The sequence below is a fragment of the Ictalurus furcatus genome, chromosome 2, assembly GCF_023375685.1.
Source record: "Ictalurus furcatus strain D&B chromosome 2, Billie_1.0, whole genome shotgun sequence".
NCBI lineage: Eukaryota > Metazoa > Chordata > Actinopteri > Siluriformes > Ictaluridae > Ictalurus > Ictalurus furcatus.
The window spans coordinates 17,276,839-17,283,229 of record NC_071256.1 but is presented as its reverse complement, the minus strand read 5'-3'; the positions used below and the strand labels follow the sequence as shown (position 1 = coordinate 17,283,229).

General features: G+C 36.5%; 1 pseudogene; it reads right to left on the bottom strand.

The window, feature by feature from the left end:
- Window positions 1-1,407: 1,407 nt before the first annotated feature.
- On the bottom strand, window positions 1,408-2,715 carry LOC128617163 (aerolysin-like protein; annotated as a pseudogene).
- Between the last annotated feature and the right edge of the window lie 3,676 nt (window positions 2,716-6,391).

The window sequence follows — 6,391 nt, the reverse complement described above, 5'->3', positions numbered from 1 at the left end:
AATTCATGCAATATTTCGCACTGAACATAGGCACACGAGGGGTTTAAATACCAAACATAGTCAAGGTGAACACAAAACAGCTGACACTAATGATGACACATAAGGTAAACAATCAATGACAATACAGGGGTGGAGACAGAATATAACCATAACAAAACACACGTCAAATGTAAACAAAGTCAGTGTCACTGACTAACCCGGAAGCGCACGCTCGCGTTTCGGGTTTCAGAGCACGCCGCATGCTCCAGTGCTTTGAGCAAGGGGAAATCGTGACAGCTGGCCTGTTGCCAATTAACCTAATTAGTTGTGAAATGTTCCTCCAGCTGTTTCTTTTTAGTAACACTTACTTTTCCAGCCTTTTGTTGCCACCGTCCCAACTTTTTTGAGACATGTTGTGGCCATCAAATTCAAATTTACCTTTTTTTTTTTTTTTTTACCTTAAAATGGTACATTTCCTCAGTTTAAACATTTGATATGTTTTCTATGTTCTACTGTGAATAACATATGGGTTTATGAGATTTGCAAGTAATTGCTTTCTGTTTTTATTTACATTATTTACATTGTATTTACAAAGCATCTCAACTTTTTTGGAATTGTATGTAAGAGAAGTTGTAAAACTCCTTAATTGGAACTGTGGAGGTTTGCCATGTCCTTATCCACATTGAACAGATTTGCAGCCCCACAGTTTGTCAGAAAGGAAAAAAAAGGACTCGGTTAACTTTGTTAACACACAGTATATCTCAGTAATGAAGGATGATGGCATGCATGATTGAAACTACTTGGCTGTTTCAATATACCATGATTACATCAAACATGTCCATAATATATATAATGATGCAAGAAATAAGTGCTGTGGAAAATGTTTGCCAGCTTTTTGTCAGAACTCTCACCATTGTTTGTACATTCATTCTCATATGTTGCCTAAATGCCTTTTTTACGTTCTTGCCCACAAAAACACTTATGCACTGTGCCTAAGCCTTTCTATGGTAGGGAAAACCCTGCATAAGAATCCATGTCAGTATTCCGACCTCACAAGTAACTAATCAACAAGGTGTAATATGATGCATCCTGCAGTGCTTTATTTCTCTTATGCCACAGCAATTTACATTACCAGTGCTAACAATTTTTTATTTATTAAAGATCGACATACTGTCTAAGCCATGCTGTAATAGAAAATGATCTGAATGGAGCATTGAACAGCTGTGATATAAATAATGTTCACCGTAAAGGGAATCGTAATATAAAGCATTAACATATACAATTACAGCAAGATTGTTGTAACTTGCATTAATCTACATATACATGATAAAGCTAAAATTTAATAACATTCATCATGTGATCAAGAATAGCAGGCACACATAAAAGGAAGTAGTCAGAAGAAGGTAGCAAGAAATGCCTTCTTTAAAAGATGTCTTGTGAAGGATATAAGTTTATGGATAAGACAGAAGCTCTCTTATTTATTTATACTATTTAAAGTGGGTGTGGTTAAACCTTAGAACCTTAGAATTTTACTTAAAATTTACTACAATTTGCTTCAAATCTTATGAGACCCACCAAGATTTTTGGCTAATTCATTCACAACTACTTTTCCATCAGAGTAAATGACACCTTTGATGGTTCCATTGGATTTAAACTGCAGCACACTGTCATTATAGCAGGTAATTTTGACTATGCCATTGAAGGGGAGATCAATTGTAGCCTGGCCAATTGTGATGTTCACATCCACGGTTTTACCTGGAGGGACTTTAACAGGAAACGAGAAGAGCTCCATTTTCTCTTCAGTGGTTTCTGAAGCATATGTACCCTCAACTCCTGTTTTTAATTCAAATCTTCCTGTGCACTCAACAAGTTGTGGAATTCCTGCATTCACTTCCAGGCTGAACTTGAATTTCTGTGTGCCGATAACAGATCAGGAGGATGTTTGGGTAATTTTTTTTTGGAGGTTTCAAGTCTATATTCTTGAGTATCTGTAGTGTTATTGTGGTAGGTCATGGACTTGATTTTACTGACAGCAACTTTGGGTATCTCATGATGAAGTGTGGGATACTCAACATTTGTAAGCTAAGTAAACTTGATGGGGTTAAGGAACATGAAGCCTAAGGAATTAATCCCACTCGAACGTCTGGACAATTCTGAACATCCTTTGATTCCCATGCAGAACCCAGAAGCAACATCCACTGAAATTTCTGTTTTTAAATTTGATTTTGTCACGCATGCAAAGAACTCCCGGGAATGATTTGTCTTGAATTGGATAGCACCCAGATGTTTTCCATCCCTACTGTCCCATAGATTAAGGAAGTTGAAGTGCTCTCCATCTTCAGATGTGAAATCTGTAACATTCTTAGCAGCTTTACCAAACAGCCTGCACTGCTCATCAGTAAGCCAAACCTTAATGCCCTTCACCTTCTTTTTGCCGACCCACACCGAGATCTTTTTCAACGTGGTTCCATTTTCAGTGCCATTTTCAGCCATTAAAATCAAACGCACCTCCTCCTTTCCCACCAACTACAACAATGTCTGCCAGGTATGACATGATCTTGTTTTTAACCTTAAAGAGGCAAGCAAATAATCAGGTTTTAATAAGTTCAACAGGAAAAGAAATATTCTGATAAAGAGGCATGTTTAAGAAAAATTTTGGTTAAGATATGGAAATGTCAGAAGAATGAGTTACAGCCGATATTAATTTGCTGCTTCAGCTCATAAAGCATTATCAACCAGTTGTATTATTAGATGACCTTGTGCTTGCTAATGGCCAGTGCATACTCTTTGATAAAAAAACAGTCATTTTTAATTTATATATAGTAACGTTTAGAAAAAGGTTCCCTTAACTGACATTAACTAACACAAACCATGTAACCTTTAGCCCGGACATTTCCCCTCCAAGCCACCAGAGGGTGCCATCCTTGGAGTTCTAATCATTTTTTCGGTTTCTTCACCCAGTTCCTGCTTTGCACCTTAATAAAAAAAGCACATGGACTACACTGTCACTGTGAAACTTTACCGTTTGCTTCATGTTTGTAAGTTCTGAGCTTTGTTATTCTGGAAAGTTTTATTGTGTATGATCCTGCCTAGTCTTCAGCATAACTACACCATCACTAACATTTAACACAATATCTATCTCTGGATTCAATTGTTATTTTTATTTTTTTTTATACAAAGATGTTTGAAAGTTTGTGAACCCTTTAGAATTTTCAATATATCTGCATAAATATGACCTAAAACATCATAAGATTTTCACACAAGTCCTAAAAGTAGATGAAGAGAACCCAATTAAACAAATGAGACAAAACTATTATACTTTGTAATTTATTTTTAAGGAGAATGATCCAATATTATATATGTCTCAGTGGCAAAAATATTTGAACCTCCAGGATTAGCAGTTGATTTGAAGGTGAAATTGGAGCCAGATGTTTTCTGATAATCAGGTGTGAGTGAGTGCCCTGTTTTATTTAAAGAACAGGAATCTCTCAAAGTCTGATCTTGTATCACAAACAAAGGATATTTCTGAGGACCTCAGTAAACATTTGTTTATGCTCATCAGGCTGGAAAAGGTTACAAATCCATCTCCTAAGATTTTGGACTCCACCAATCCACAGTCAGATAAATTGTGTACAAATGGAGGAAATTCAAGACCATTGTCACCCTCCCCAGGAGTGGTCGACCAACAAAGATCACCAACCAAGAGCAAGATGTGTTCGTCTGTAGGTCCATGAGGTCACAAAGGAACCCAGGGTAACTTCTAAGCAGCTAAAGGACTCTCTCACATTGGCTAATGTTAATGTTCATGAGTCCATCATCAGGAGAATACTGAACAACAATGGTATGCATGGCAGGGCTGCAAGGAGAAAGCCACTGCTCTTCAAAAAGAACATTGCTGCCCTTCTGCAGTTTGCTAAAGATCATGTCGACAAGCCAGAAAGCTATTGGAAAAACGTTTTGTGGATGGATGAGACCAAAATAGTATTTTTTGGTTTAAATGAGAAGCGTTATGTTTGGAGAAAGGAAAACACTGCATTCCACAAAGAACCATATCCCGTCTGTGAAACATGGTGGTGGTAGTGTTATGGTTTGGGCCTGTTTGTTGCATCTGAGCCAAGACAGCTTGCCATTATTGATGGAACAATGAATTTTGAATTATACCAGCGAATTCTAAAGGAAAATGTCAGGACATCTGTCCATTAACTGAATCTCAAGAGAAAGTGAGTCATGCAGCAAGACAATGACCCTATACACACAAGTAGTTTTACCAAAGAATGGTTAAAGAAGAATAAAGTTAATGTTTTGGAATGGCCAAGTCAAAGTCCTGACCTTAAAAAGAAATGATGTGGAAGGTCCTGAAGCAAGAAATTGGAAACCCACCAACATCCGAGAGCTGAAGCTGTTCTGTTCTGAGGAATAGATTAAAATTCCTCCAAGCCGATGTGCAGGACTGATCAACAGTTACTGTAAACGTTTAGTTGCAGTTATTGCTGCACAAGAGGGTCACACCAGATAGTGAAAGCAAAGGTTCACATAATTTTGCCACTCACAGATATGTAATATTGGATCATTTTCCTCAATAAATTAATGATCAAGTATAATATTTTTGTCTCATTTGTTTATTTGGGTTCTCTTTTTTCTAATTTTAGGATGCGATGAAGTTTTAGGTCATATTTATGCAGAAATGTAGAAAATTCTCAAAAACTTTCAAGCACCACTGTAGTAAACCAAATAAGCAGGTGTTAACTGGCAGAAATCTGAGACCCTAAGACCAGAATTCAGTATGTTATCAAAATTTTGGAACATGCAGTAATTTTATTTATCTAATTTAGATGGACTTATTTTTAGTAATGGATAAAATAAATATTTGTTAATACAAGGGGATTTCACTGACATAACAACAAACATCAATCAATACATGTTAAGTTACCATGTTAGGGCCGTGTTCAGGTTGAGTTATGCATGCCTAGTAGGATTTAAATACCGAAAGTTCACATCTTATATTCAGGCCTCAGAAGTAACTTATCAACAAGGTGTAATGATGATGCAGCGCAGTCCTGCAGTGCTTTATGTCGCTTATGCCACAACAATTTACATTACCAGCGCTAACAAGTTTAATTTACTTAAGAGTGATGCACTGTCCATACCATGCTGTTATAGAAAATGATCAGAATAGAGCATTCAGCAGTGCTGTAGTATAAATAATAAATAACATTATTTACGGGAACATTAAAATAAAGCATTAATATATACAGTAACAGTAAGAGTAACGTAACTTGCCATAATATACATAGTCATTTAATAATCTACATTATGCGATCACGTATGCAGGAACACTTACAAGGAAGTAGTCAGAAGCAGGTAGCAAGAAATACCTTCTTTAAAAGACGTCTTATGAAGGATGCGAGTTTAGGGATAAGACAGAAGATGCACACTCTCTTATTTATACTAGTTAAAGTGGGTGGTCTTGGACTTTACGCCACAACTCCAAGAAATGTGTGTGTGCGCATATGGACTGTTAGTCCGAAAGCATGTTAGATATCACATTTTCCCAGAGGTTAATTTCCTTCAGCTAGATAGTGACCTTAAATAGATTTTTAAAGAAAGTTTCCAAAGTTAAACTGAGTGAAACTGAAGCACTACAAAGCCAACAGCTGAAGCTATCAAACATGAAATAAATAAATACATTTTGCTGTCCTTGGGGATTTAACTGACTATAACTTAAAGAAATCAATATGTGTGTTTTTTTATTTTTTTATTTTTTATTTTTTATAAATCAGTATGTTACCTGACATACAAGACACTGGATCTCTGCTCTGGTTCTATTAAGGAGGCGATTAAATCTGTTGCTGGCCCTCCAGTTGGTTTTTCTGACCATAATGTGGTGCATCTTCTCTTTCTTTATAAGTCAGTGCTACGAAAGGAATAGACATAGGAAAGAAGGGTGCAGGCTTGTTCAGAGGAAAGCTCCTTGGCTCTACAGGGTTGTTTTGATTGTAATGGTGTGTGACTATGTGTCCTTTTGTACTGAGATCCTCATTCCTTACCAATTGGTTAAAGATTTCCCAAATAACAAACCAAGGATATCATACAATACAAAGGGTCTTCTTCATAGAAAACAAGTGGCTTTTAAGCAGGGAGGTCTGAACGCAGTTAGGGAAATTAAAAAGATAGTAGAAGTAGATATGAGTAAAAACAGTTTAAGATATAAGGATAAAATTGAGACACAATTAAATGGCAGTAATTTAGGATTGGCCTGGTATGGATATCAGATTGGACAGTTTTACTTCAGATAAACAATTTGCAGATGAACTGAATGCATTTTAAGGTTTTGACCCTCTGCAGTTCAGTGGGTAGGGGCATTGAGGATGCTACTCTTTTCTTGTTAAACTGTTTGGTTAAACACTTTGAG